At 40.0% G+C, this 14,888-nt stretch overlaps 1 long non-coding RNA gene across 1 annotated transcript in view; it reads right to left on the bottom strand.

Moving 5' to 3' along the window:
- LOC310725936 overlaps positions 1-14,611 on the bottom strand; it is a 54,711-nt gene extending 40,100 nt beyond the window's left edge. Inside the window, exons 1-3 of the long non-coding RNA XR_014533572.1 lie at positions 14,591-14,611; positions 12,904-13,015; positions 12,753-12,812 (exon numbers count right to left, since the gene is read on the bottom strand). This is a non-coding gene — a long non-coding RNA (uncharacterized lncRNA). The remainder of the gene's footprint in view (positions 1-12,752; positions 12,813-12,903; positions 13,016-14,590) is intronic.
- Positions 14,612-14,888: the final 277 nt, after the last annotated feature.

The following is a 14,888-nucleotide window of genomic DNA, read 5'->3' as shown; positions in this document are numbered from 1 at the left end:
CACAAATATTTATACTAGTGTACGTGCAATAGTTTCTTAAAGAACCAACCCAGAACCTAATAAACATAGAAAATTATTCTAAGAAGAAATTATTCTGAGACTCAAAAACAAGAAGCCATGATTTATAAATGTGTAGAAGATAATAATAAATAAGTGCTGTTACAGGTGTATGTTTGATTTATAAAAAAAAATATAAAAAAAAACCTTTGTACTGGTAAACATGAAATCAATTTGCTTTAAGCAGCAGGTTAAACTGGTACATGGTGAGATGCTTTGAATTTGTTGTTTAAGTCTCGGTCGACATACATTTTTTGCTTTTTATGATCTTCTTCACCCACTCCACAAATGTTGTAAGACTGTAGATGAACGAAGATAAAGATCAGAACTGTGATCTGTGAATCATGTGATTTAAATGATCTAAAATAAATAGAAGCAGGTTGAAATCGTACATGACTCCAGGAAGTGTACAGTTGAATCTCGTTTCTTCACCAGTAGTGATGTTCACTAAGGCGATCGGTCTTTTGTGAAACTTAACAAAGCACAGAATCCTGCTTTATAAGCAACTGTGACAAAACAAAGGTTAAAGTTATAGTCAAGTCAAGTCAAGTCAAGTTTATTTGTATAGCGCTTTTCACAACAGACATTGTCTCAAAGCAGCTTTACAGAAAACAACAGTGAAGGTGAATGGTGTGCGTTTGTCCCTGATGAGCAAGCCGTGGCGACAGTGGCAAGGAAAAACTCCCTTAGATGATATGAGGAACAAACCTTGAGAGGAACCAGACTCAAAGGGGAACCCATCCTCATATGGGTGACATCAAAAGTTTGGTCATAAATCTTTCAACAATACAGAACAATTTGTGATCATCATAGATCCAGCATCAGCTTCTCCATGCCAGGGCCTTTAAACACTCGGCATCTACTTCTCCATGATCATCCATAGGTCCACAATCTTCACGAGGTGGGACGTGACTGGAGCTGGCCAAACCTCAGGAAGCCTCGGGATGGGGAGAGAAAGAGAAGCAGTGGAGAGGAATTAGCGTAGCTGCTGTTCATGATATTAACAGCACAAGTTGATAATGTGCATGTGATCAGATGTTCTGGAGCACAAGGTTGTGATGTGATGTGTGTGATGTGTGTTATGTGTAGGCTTTGCTAAAAAGATATGTTTTTAATCTACACTTAAACTGGGAGAGTGTATCTGAACCCCGAACACTGTCAGGAAGACTATTCCAGAGTTTAGGAGCTAAATGTGAAAATGCTCTACCGCCTTTAGTGGACTTTGCTATTCTAGGAACTACTAGAAGCCCAGAGTTTTGAGATCTCAGGGAGCGTGACGGATTGTAGCGTGTTAAGAGACTGGATAGATACATGGGAGCCAAACCATTTAGTGCTTTATAAGTGAGTAGCAGTAGTTTGTAGTCTATTCGAAACTTAATAGGAAGCCAATGTAGGGACGATAAGATTGGGGTTATATGATCGTATTTTCTTGACCTAGTAAGAACTCTTGCTGCGGCATTCTGAACTAACTGAAGCTTGTTTATTAATGATGCAGGACATCCACCTAGTAATGCATTACAGTAGTCTATTCTAGAGGTCATAAACGCATGGACGAGCTTCTCTGCATCAGATATAGATAACATATTTCTTAGCTTAGAAATATTTCTAAGGTGAAAGAAGGCTGTTTTTGTAACTTGATTGATGTGATTTTTAAAAGATAAGTTGCTGTCTAAAATAACTCCCAGGTCTTTTACCGTTGAACTAGTAGTTACAGAACAACCGTCTAAATGCAGGCTGAGATGCTGGAGCTTCTGTGTACTATTTTTTGGGCCGATGAGCAAAATCTCCGTTTTATCAGAATTTAATAGCAGAAAGTTATGGGTCATCCAATCTCTTATTTCTTCAACACACTCAGTTATGCGAGCTAATTGAGCTGTATCGCCTGGTTTGGATGAAATATATAGCTGGGTATCATCAGCATAACAATGGAAGCTAATTCCATGCCTTCTAATAATATTTCCTAATGAAAGCATGTATATTGTAAAAAGCAGGGGTCCCAGAACTGACCCTTGTGGCACGCCATAATTTACTAGCATTATCCTGGATAGCTCTCCATTTAAATCTACGAAATGGTAACGATTGGACAGGTAGGATTTAAACCAGCTTAATGCCTGTCCCTGAATACCGATGTAATTCTGTAAGCGATCGAGGAGAAGATCATGATCTATAGTGTCGAACGCAGCACTAAGATCTAGTAAAACTAATAGGGAGATGTAGCCTTGGTCTGAAGCTAAAAACAGGTCATTAGTGATTTTAACTAGAGCAGTTTCTGTGCTATGATGGGGCCTAAAACCTGACTGAAACTCTTCAAAGATATTGTTCTCCTGCAAGTGGTTACATAGCTGGGCAGCGACAATCTTTTCTAAAATCTTAGACATAAATGGGAGATTTGAAATTGGTCTGTAATTCGATAGCGTGTTTGGATCCAGATTAGGTTTTTTAATGAGGGGCTTAATAACTGCTAACTTGAGGGATTTAGGGACATGACCTAACGATAGTGAGGAGTTAATAATATTGAGAAGAGGCTCACCAGCTGTATATAACACTTCCTTCAGTAGTTTAGTGGGAATTGGATCTAACTGACATGTTGTTGATTTAGCTTTCATAATAGCATCATACAGCTCTTCCTGTCCTATACATGTAAAACAGTGTAGTTGTGGGGTTGTAAGTACGATTGTGTCGGGAGATGCTGTCAGAGGTTGAACTGCCACAATTGTTTTTCGAATGTTATCTATTTTTTCAGTGAAGAAATTCATAAAGTCTTCACTACTAAACTGTGATGGAACACATTTTTCAGATCCCTGATTTGTTGTTAATTTAGCGACTGTACTGAAAAGGAACCTGGGGTTGTTTTTGTTATTTTCTATGAGTTTGCTCAGGTGTTTAGCTCTAGCAGCTTTTAGCGCCTGTCTGTAGCTAAGCATACTGTCTTTATACGCAATTCTAAATACCTCCAATTTAGTTTTCCTCCATTTTCTCTCCAGATTACGTGTTGTTCTCTTTAGGGCATGCGTATGACTATTATACCAAGGTGCAGGTGCTTGTTCTCGAACCTTTTTTAACCGGATGGGGGCAACAGTGTCTAAAGTGCTAGTGAGGATAAGGTCTATGTTGTTTGCCATCTCATCAAGATGATCAGCAGTTATGGGTTTAATATGAAACTGAGATAAATCAGGCAGGTTATTTATGAATCTGTCCTTAGTGGTTGGAATAATAGTCCTACCAAGTCGATACCGTGGTGAAACACGGTTAATCTGCTCTACCGGTAGTGTGTACAGTAGGAGATAATGGTCTGTGATGTCATCATTCTGAGGTAAAATATTTATATCAGTGACGTCTGCTCCGTAGGATATTATTAAGTCTAGTGTGTGGTTAAAACGGTGGGTTGGTCTGGTGACGTTTTGTTTAACTCCAAAAGAGTTTAGTAAATCGACAAATGATAATCCTAGGGCATCGTTTTCATCATCTACATGAATATTAAAATCTCCTACAAGCAGCACTTTATCAAAGCTGATCAGGAGGTCTGAGAGAAAACAAGCAAACTCATGAAGAAAATCAGCGTAGGGTCCTGGGGGTCTGTACACGGTGACCAGAGCGAGTTTTCTATGCATCTCTGAAAGTGCAATTTTAAGAACGAGCACTTCAAATGATTTAAAGCTGAATCCTAATCTCTGACTAACATTAATATAATAATAAATGGTTCCTACACCCCCCCCACGACCAGTCTGACGGGGCTCATGCTTATAAACATATCCTGACGGTGTAGACTCGTTTAGACCCATATAATCACCTGGTTTAATCCAGGTCTCAGTGAGACAGAGTGCATCGAGATTATTATCTGTGATCATCTCATTTACAATCAGTGCTTTGGGTGCAAGTGATCTAATGTTTAAAAGACCGAACTTTAGAACTTTGTTGTGTTTGTTTATCTGGCATTTTTCAGTTTTAACTGCAATAAGATTATTTCTGGATCTTGTGTATGTAATTCTTGGTTTTACTACACGAGGAATAGATACGGTTTCTATAAACTGGGCTGTGTGTGAACTTGTAACTATTTGGTCTGTAGTATGCGTGTTCTTATAGTTGAAGATTTCTTGATGTCTTACCAGTCAGATGGTGTGAAGTATCCTAGAGATGTTATCTGATAGCACTGCTGCTCCAACTCTGCTGGGGTGCAGGCCATCAGGGCGGAAGAACCTAGGACGCTCCCAGAAACAGTTCCAGTTATTAACAAAGAGAAGTTTATGTTCTCGACACCATGACTGTAACCATTCATTTAGTGCTAAAAGTCTACTAAACTTCTCAGCCCCTCGCTGGTAAGTGGGAAGAGGTCCTGACACAATGATCCTCGTTGTGGGTGATGTGTTATATAGTTATATTAAAGTAATGCTGCAATTTTAAATGATCATCAGACATAAAGTGTTGCTTTAAATGATCTGCTGCACCCAACCACTTTTGCTTTTAATGATCCGCTGCAGCCAGTAATCCTCAGGATCTGCACATATCCGAAATCCTTATTTTGTAGTAAAACTGTACAGGAAAGAATATAAATGTCAGGGTAGAATTTTAATCTGTGATTTAAATGATAGAAAAAATAGAAGCAGGTTGAAATCATACATGACTCCAGGAAGTGTACAGTCCAATCTCGTTTGTTCGACACTGACGATGTTCGCTGAAGGGATCGGTGTTTTATGGAACTATAATATATATATATAATAACACAATCCTCCTCCATTCGCACCTGTGATAAAATATTTAATTATCGGCTTGTTTAGTTATTTATTTCAGACTAAAGACTGGTTATATTAAAGTCGAGAACTTTTTTTTTTTAATTGTCTTCACCATAGATTATATATATATAAAGACTTTTGCAAAATACTGTATATACTGTGTTATTGTTTTATATATATATATATATATATATATATATATATATATATATATATATATATATATATATATATATATATATAATATCAACATTATATTTGATATCTTGGCTCATTATATACTAATAATTATTTGATTAAAATCAAACTTTTAAATATTTCAAATGATTATATCATGATTTTGCATCTTTCAGCCGGCGGCACCGGCACGCTCGCCATCCATTGACTTCAGCTCAGCATTCAACACCATCATTCCTCAGCTCTGTAACTGGATCCTGGACTTCCTGACTGGGAGACCTCAGTCAGTCCGGATCGGAAACAGCATCTCCAGCACCACCACACTGAGCACTGGGGCCCCCCAGGGCTGTGTGCTCAGTCCACTGCTGTTCACTCTGCTGACTCACGACTGTGTAGCAATGCACAGCTCGAACCACATCATCAAGTTTGCTGATGACACGACCGTGGTGAGTCTAATCAGCAAGAACGATGAGTCAGCATACAGAGAGGAGGTGCAACGGTTAACAGCCTGGTGTGGAGCAAACAACCTGACTCTAAACATTGGCAAAACCAAAGAGATGGTTGTGGACTTCAGGAGAGCACAGAGTGACCAATCTTCACTGATTATTGATGGATCCTCAGTGGAGATCGTCTAGAGCATCAAATTCCTTGGTGTTCAGCTGGCAGACAACCTCACCTGGTCACTCAACACCAGCTCCATCACAAAGAATGCCCAGCAGGGTCTCTTCTTCCTGAGAAGGCTGAGGAAAACCCACCTCCCTCCCCCCATCCTGACCATGTTCTTCAGAGGGACCATTGAGAGCATCCTGACCAGCTGCATCACTGCCTGGTTTGGGAACTGCACCGTCTCGGACCGCAAGACCCTACACCAAGCGTGTAATGTAAATGTCCATGATAGAGGGGAGAGAGACTCTGATGATCTTCTCAGCTGTCCTCACAGTCTCTCTCCCCTCTATCATGGACATTTACATTACACGCTGCATCCGCAAAGCACACAGGATTGTGGACGATCACACACACCCGTCACACACACTCTTTACCCTCCTGCCATTAGGAAAACAGTTCCGAAGCATTCGGGCCGCCACAACAAGACTGTGCAACAGTTTCTTTCCACAAGCCATCAGGCTTCTCAATACACAGAACTGAAACAGAACTCTCACACACACACACACACACACACACACACACACACACACACACACACACACACACACACACTCACTCACTTAAATGTGTGTTACCGAACTGTAAAAAAGATTTTTTCCTGGACTTAACACTTAACACACACTCATCACTCATCTCAATCCATTCCACCACCATTCATTTATTCAATTTTTATTATTCTCGACTGTACCTCACTCTCAACTGCTGTTTTTTTGCACATTTATCATTTTTCACTGTATTATACTGTTTACATGCTGTTCTTTGCACCTTTGACTGCAGCTGTATTTTTGCACTACATTGTTCTGTTTATACTCACTTCTGGGATATAGTTTTTAGTTTGTATAGTTTCTACAGTCTTCTTGTACGGTACTGTATAATCAAGTATACAGTAGGTTTACTGTCTGTCTGCACTGTTTGCACCAGGTTGCACTCAATGCACTTTATGTAGCTTGTGTTGTAGCTCTATGTTGTTTTGTTTGTTGTTGTTTAGTGTAGCACCAGGGTTCCGGAGGAACGTTGTCTCGTTTTTACTGTGTACTGTGTACCACTGTGTATAGTAGAAATGACAATAAAAGCCTCTTGACTTGAATTGACTTGACTGTTTCAGTATAAATAGACGGCTGCATGGGCTCACTGCCAGATTGTCTGGTTTCGGCTCTGCGCTATTTTGAGACTGTCCAGCCTTATTTTTCCCTGTTTAAAGTTTTACTTTCTTTTTCGGAGCTCCTGTTTTTTCCAGATTTTTGCCTGCCCTCGGTTTTTGGATTTTCCCTATAGCACTGTTCTCTGGATCTCTACCTCGGACTGTTTTCAGACTTGCTTCTTTTTTCGGATCCCCACCCTGCTTCACGCTCCCGGCGCCCCGGACGTTCAACATTAACCCCATGTATTTGGACATTATCTATTTCCTGCCTGTGCTAAACTCTCCTCTCCTGATTCACATTTTCTGATGCATCCTGCATTTAGGTCCTCACCTAGTCACCTGAGTTTTCTGACAGTTTTTTTTTGGACAATCAGGAATTTGAAATCCAGTAATATTCCCTACACACTGTGAAGGGAATGAAGTTGACATGCAGTTGACATCTAGTCAGGACCTGGTAGCTGACATTGAGCTGCTCAGAGAACCACTCTTAAGTTTCACTTAAACATTTAATCAGAATGTATCCACCTCAGATACTTCACTAATATTATTATAGTTGCTATAAATTATCAACAGAAATGTTCTGCTGTATATTTAGTGTATTTAGAGTACATGTTGATGATTAGATAATTTGGATAAATCACAAATGTCTGCATTGTGGGTAGATGATGTCACAGTTTTAAGGTATTTTTCCAACATCTACTGTACCTGATTGTGGGCAAAGATGTAAAAAATATTTCTTTCAAATTTCTTCCAATGTTCATGAAAATTGATTGAAAAGTTCCTGTTTATCTGATGCTTCTTCTCTCTGTGTGTGTCATGCAGTAACGAAGGCAGAAGCTGAAGTAGCAGCAAAAAATAAAGTTTTATTTAAACTCAAACACAAATAAGGTGGAGCCAACACAAATACCTGCTGCAAAAGGGCTTAATCCGGTGGTGCGCTCACAGCGCGGCCCACAACAGTTCAGAGTCTGCGAAATAATCCAAATAACAGAGTCCGGGAAAAGTAACATCCACGGTGGGTCTGAAATGAGACGCGGTCCACAAAGCCCGAGTCGGAACGCGAGGCGGGAAAGTTAAATCCACGGCGCGCCTGGAAAGCGGCGCGGTCCAGGCGCAGTGAGAGAGCGAGTGTCCGAGTTGAACGGTGTGTGGAGCGGGAAGGCATACGCAAGGATACAGTAAGACGTGAGCACTTGCACACCGGCATGAACACGCAGGAACATACAAGCACACACAACCTATCCCCGATATGAACATACATGAACGTGTAATAAAGGACTGCGAGTGTGTGTGCAGTAAGTGTTCTTATAGGCAGTGAGATTAGCGTGTAGATGAAAGTCAGGTGTGTGTTGTTAGTGCAAAGGAGAGAAGCTCCTTGTTGTGGGGATTCCTGACACCGAGCTTGACAGCTGCTGAAGGGGGGGGATTCCTGACAGTGTGATCACAGTGTGAAGGCAGGGGGATTCCTGAAAGTGTGATACTAAAACCATGTATTAATATACGTTTCACCACCATCTCCTCTGGTTCCTGATACTGATCACATCCAAACTCTTTCTAGATATTTTTCCTATTTATCCATAATCATTATCAATCAATCAATCAATCAATCAAGCTTTATTTGTATAGCGCCTTACAGCAACCGAAAGGAGCACAAGGCACTTTCCAGTAAAAACAACACAATCAATAAAAAATATAAAAATGTAAAAATATAAGAACACAAAATTACATTTAGATCATTCCAATGTAGAAAGAATAAAACTTTGTAGCCTTCTTTTATTAGTTTTATAAAAATACATTATTCAGAGAAGCAAACCAAGAGGCTGTGAGCTATAAATGTACTTTAATTTGACCCCTCTCTTCACATCACTCGCTTGTGCACTTGGACGTTCCGAGGCCGTGCTACATCAGTCTGTGTTTAGCACTTATTCTGCTAGCATGTCAGTGTCGCTTGTCATCACACATTATTCCAAACTTTTTTTTTGTGCTAAATTTAATAACGCTTTCCCCAAAGAAAAAGCCACTGGAAGACAGCCATAAGAGAATAAAAATAACTATAGAAGTGAAACGTAAAATCATTAAAAAAGCAAGAACGAGGGCATGAGCGTGAGCGTGGCTGATCTAGCACACACATACAATCGATCTACATCAACCCATTTTTCACAATCCTCAAGAACAAGTGCAAGATTTAGGAGATAGATCTCCCCACTGGCCCTCACCCTGGCAATGGAGGTCATCATTCGGGCCTCTAGATAGACAGTTGGCGGACAGCAAATAAGACCTGGGCTGAGGCTGCCGCCAGTCAGAGCTTACATGGATGACCTCACAACTCTCACCACAACCAAGGTTTGCACTGTACGGCTACTGAGAAAGCTCCAGGGCAACATCGAGCGGGCTCGCATGAAGATCAAGCCGAGCAAATCCAGAAGCATTTCCATCATCAAGGGAAAGCTGTCAGACCACCGGTTCCACATCGGCAAGGAACCCATCCCAACTGTCTCAGAGAAGCCAGTGAAGAGTCTAGGTCGGTGGTATGATGCCTCCCTTAAAGACAAAGAGCAAGTAGAGCAGCTTAGGAAGGAGGTAGCCAGTGGCCTGGAGAACATCGACAGAACCCTGCTTCCTGGCAAGCTAAAGCTCTGGTGCATGCGGTATGAACTACTTCCACATCTCCTATGGCCACTAACCCATTACGAAGTCTCACTCTCAAAGGTGTAAAAGCTGGAGAGACTGGTCGGCTCATACGTAAGGAAGTGGCTTGGCCTTCCCAGGTGCCTCGGCAGTATTGGACTTTATGGCAAAGGGATACTACACCTGCCCATTTCCAGTCTGGTAGAGGAGTACAAGTGTGCCAAAGTCAGACTGGAGATAATGCTACTGGATTCGAGGGATCCATTTGTAGCCCAAGCGGCCCCCATCTTGGTCACCGGAAGGAAGTGGACCCTGATGGCTGCAACTGAGCAGGCAAAGGCAGCACTCAGACACAAGGACATCGTGGGCAGAGTGCAGGAGGGGAGGAGTGGTCTTGGACTTGGGGCCAGCACACCAGTGTGGAGCAAGTCCTCTCCATCTCAGAGACGCAAGATGGTGGTCCAGGAGGTATGGCGGGAGGAGGAAGCAAGAAGGTGCGCCCAGGCAGTGGCACAGGCAAAGCAAGGGCAGTGGATGGCATGGGAAGGAGTGGAGAAGAGGAAGATCTCCTGGAAAGAGCTGTGGGAAATGGAGACATTCAGGGCAAGCTTTACCATCCGGGCTGCCTATGATGTCCTGCCTTCTCCCGCAAACCTAAGCCAATGGTATGCTGAGGAACCCACGTGCCCTCTATGCCCAAGTCTAGCAACACTGAAGCACATCTTAGTGGGATGCAAGACTAGCCTCACAAGGGGGTTACACCTGGCGGCACAACCAGGTGCTGAAGTGTCTTGCTGCAGTGTTGGAAAATGCAATAAGGTTTAACCCATGACTTGGACACCTCGGTGTGCAGGTTGGGAAAAAAGGGAAGACCCCGACATGGAGGTTGTGACACGAGTGTCAGAAAGCGGTCATCTTATTTAATAGATAAAAGCACTATCTGCTCATGAGCCGGCCAAGTTATATCGAGCTTGGCAACAGCATGCGTTACAACCTCCGAAAGCTCCTCGGCTTTCTTATCGCAGAGCACCCTCCTCGACGAGTGCCCAGCGGGAGCGAACGAAAAGACATGCGAGCACAGTGAACACATTCGGCCCCCTCGAGAACCAACTTCGCATGCTCCGCTCTCAAGCAAGCAACACACAAGATCAACACTCGGGCGTGTTCCAGAATCGTTTCGACGCATCTCGAGTTCCTGAAAGGGAACTTCAACAAGCTCAAACCCCAACAATGTCAAAACCATTCAACAACTTTTGCATGATGATCATCAGAAAACAACATTGCTGCTATTATCAGTGTCATACGAAAGTCCATCACCAGACTGCTGATCCAGATGCAGAATAATGTTTGCCAAGAACTCTATTAGTGTGGCATGGACGAGCTGTCATTCATGTCGAGGATCATTACCAGTGACAAAAATTTGGGTGTACGGATATGCCCCTTAGATGAAGTGACAGTCTTCACAGTGGAAGAGCCTATCATCTCCATGACTGTTAAAAGCTCTGTCTTTGCTGTTTTTTCATTTTTTTCTTATTAGAAATTAGTAAAGACACATGGTGAGGGTTTGAATTAAGTTTATGGGTCAGTAATTTTTAGTTTAGTAATTTATTGTTTAAAAAGTACCCCAAGCGGCCCCCAGCGTTTTGCTGTTCAGCAATGGCACCTTCAAATCGACCAAATTTACAGAGCTCTCCTGCAGACATGGATCTATCCTTCCTGATCCACTGATCCTTCCATCCTCTTTCATTGCCATTTATTTGACTACTTCAGATCAAAGATCTACTCAAATTGTCCTTTATTCTGTAAACTTCTGTCAATAATGAATGTAAATTCAAAAGTTTCAGTGTTACTTAACTCAGGATTTACACATGAACATTATATGAGAAATTTGAGGTATGTGTATGCGGTGTGTAGTTGTGTGCAGGTGCCACCCCGAGACTCCAGTTCTGCATTCCTTCTGATTACATCAGCAGGAGGCGACTTATAAAGTTGAAGGAAAGCTGGGATTCAGGAGCTCGCTTAGCCAACACTCTCTTTGATTGTTATTCTGTCCCAAGATTTTGTGATTTCCTGTTGCTGACCTACGCCCGTTCTGACTCTGAGTTTGCCTTGTCCCGTTTTTGACCATATTTACCTCACTGTATTATATCTGTAAATATATGTACATATTTGTTGTTTTATTCAGTGATGGTGCTGTAAAAAACGAAAGTAAATAGAATTACCATGGAAACCAAGAAGGTTACGAGCGTGATGCGCGGCTCACACTCGCAATCAACCACTAGCACATGAGTAAGTGTTCATTTTTGTTTACATTACGGTAATTTGCGGTGTATTTGTTTGTTAAAATAGACTACAAATACTTTTTAAGTGCAGAAATAAGCGATTGAATGAGGTCTCAGAACTGATAAAATCTCTTTTACATTCATTCTTATAGGGACAATCAGTTCAAATGTACAAGCAAATGAACCTACGAGCAATTTTCAAGAAGAAATTATGCTCGTCCAACGGGGTTTTACTGTACAATATACCTTCCCTTTTATGACACCACAGTGTTTGTGTTTCCATTCCCCCATCACACTTTTAACAAATACACTTTCATCTACCTCATATACGTGTATACCACCCCGTGCCTTCAATCATGCTGTACGCCCCAACCCTAGACTGCGACGTATCAACTGTTAGATATGAAGTTGACATCCAGTCAGGACCTGGTAGCCGACACTGAGCTACTCAGAGAACCAGTTTTACTTAAACTTTTATCAGACTGTAAACATTTAACCACCTCAGATACTTAGTGTATTTAGAGTACATGTCGAGATGATTAGATCATTTGGATAGATCACAGATGTCTACATTGTGGGTAGATGATGTCACAGTTTTAAGGTGTTTTCCCAACATCTACTGGACCTGATTGTGGGCAAAGATGTGAAAAATATTTCTTTCAAATTTCTTCTAATGTTTAGAAAAATAGTTAGAAATGCTTCAGTTCCTGTTTCTCTGATGCTTCTTCTCTCTGTGTGATACTAAATCCATGTATTAATATACATTCCACCACCATCTCCTCTGATTCCTGATACTGAACACATCCACACTCTTTCTAGATATTTTCCTGTTTTTCCATGATCATTACATTTAGATCATTCCATTGTAAAAAGAAAAAAAACAAACACTTTTTAGCTTTCTATTATTAGTTTTCTAAAAAGACATTATTCAGAGAAACAAACCAGGAGTCTGTGAGCTATAAATGTACTTTAATTTGCATAGAAAATATGAATAATCAGTGCAGTTACAGGTGCAGGTCTGATATATAAAAAAGCTTTTCCTGTTAGGCAAGACATCAATTTGCTTTAAACTGCTTCACCCAGTCCACCTCAGGGTCCGCACAAATCCGCAATCCTTTTTTTGTTGTAAGACTGTAGGGGAAAGAAGATAAAGATCAGAGCTGTGATCTGTGAATCAACTGATTTAAAGTGTCTTTAAAAAAGCAGCAGGTTGAAATCGTACATGACTCCAGGAAGTGTGCAGTCGAATCTCGTTTCTTCAACTTTGAGGATGTTCGCTGGAGGCACCGGGGTTTTATGAAACTCAAAACAGCACAATTCTGCTCCTTTTGGATCTGTCAAAAATATTTCATTATCTACTCATTTATTTCAGAATAAAGACTGAAGTTATATTTAAGTCATGAGGCCTTTATTAATTATCTACATCAGGCGTGTCTTTTTTTTCCAGATTTCTTTCTTTTGTAATTCTTTATTCAGTTTTCCTGTATCCATTGCAAAAACAATGTAATTGACTTTTGCACAGTACTGTGTGTACTGTATTGCAGTATATATATATATTTACAATGGAACCCCGTTTAACGAGCACCTCTCTTAACAAGTAATTCACATGTCATGCAAAATAAATCGTAATAAAATGGCTCCCTTAATAAGTGACATTTCGCATAATGAAAAGGGGACGTCCCCTCTTCATGTCACTTGCTTGTGCACCGGGACGTTCCGAGCCCGTGCTACATCAGTCTGTGTTTATTATGTGTTTATTCCGCTAGCATTTCAGTGTTGCTTGTGATCACACTTTTTTCCAAACTTGTACAAATTATTTGTGCAAAGTTTAATAACACTTTCAAAAATGTCCAAGAAGAAAAAGCCACAAGAAGACAACCATAAGAGAATAAAAATAACCGTAGAAGTGAAATGTTAATTCATTGAAAAGCGAGAACATGAGGGCATGAGCGTGAGCGTGGCTGATCTAGCACGCACATACAATCGATCTACATCAACGATTTGCACTATCCTCAAGAACAAGTGCAAGATTTGGGAGATAGATGCTTGAAAGGGAGTGACAAGAATATCTACACAATGGTTTCGTATTCTCGACGATGTTCCAGGTTGGTTCGTTCCATGATAGAAGAAAAGATGATGTTTTCTGCTCCATAGCAATTTATTTGTTATTTTCTTTAAATAAATGTTACATATAATATGTACATATAATGTTATATATGAGTTATATTATTTTTATTTTTTTTGCCATGTAACGCATTATTGTATTTTACATTAATTTATACGGGTAAAATTTGTTTTACATTACGAGTAAGAGTCTGGAATAAATTATGCTCCTTATGCAAGGTTCTACTATATATATATATATATATATATATATATATATATATATATATATATATATATATATATATATATATATATATATGAATATATATCTCCGGCTCAATATACACAAAATATTACAATTATTTCAATATTAATTATTGATCTATATATTTTTTTATTATATGACTGTATAATACAAAATTCTATGAATAAAACGTCAAACTATGATAATATGTAATAATGGTTACTTCTGTATTTTTATTTAAATTTTGTATGAAATGTTATCATAGATTTTTTATTTTTTTTTTTGTAAAAATTATTCAGCAAAAAAAAAAAAAGGAAATAGAGAGTGTTTATATAGTCCATCTCAGCACTTTGTTGGAAACCCACTGATTTTCACTGAACATCTGAATTCATGCTTGGGTTTAAAATGTGATAGTTTTCATTTTTCCAGAAAGTAATAAATATGAACACTAATATAAATCAGACTCCCGGTTTACAGTGAACACACAAACACACATAATTATAATTTAGTTATGATAAAAGGTTAATCACTATATTTAAAATACACAAATAAATCTTACTCAGTGCCATGGTGAAGGACTGAAGGCAGGAGAGCCCCAGAAGAACCAGCAGAAGAGAACGGCAGAACATGGCTGCTGCTGATGAAGATGATGATCGTTAAAATGTGTTATCACTTAAATATACAATAATAACGTAGATATGATCTCCACGCTGGGGTTATAGCCAATCAGAAGAGGAGAGAGAGTGTGTGGTGTGGTGGGGGGTAGGAGAGTATTTTGAAGATAAGAAAACATTTCCTCTGAGTAAGAAAGAACAAACATCCCCCACCCCACCATCACTTCTTCAGCTAGAAGCTGA

Source organism: Silurus aristotelis (assembly GCF_946808225.1).
Source record: "Silurus aristotelis genome assembly, chromosome: 5".
Classification (NCBI taxonomy): domain Eukaryota; kingdom Metazoa; phylum Chordata; class Actinopteri; order Siluriformes; family Siluridae; genus Silurus; species Silurus aristotelis.
The sequence above is the reverse complement of the archived record's forward strand: the minus strand, read 5'-3'. Positions and strand labels throughout refer to the sequence as shown.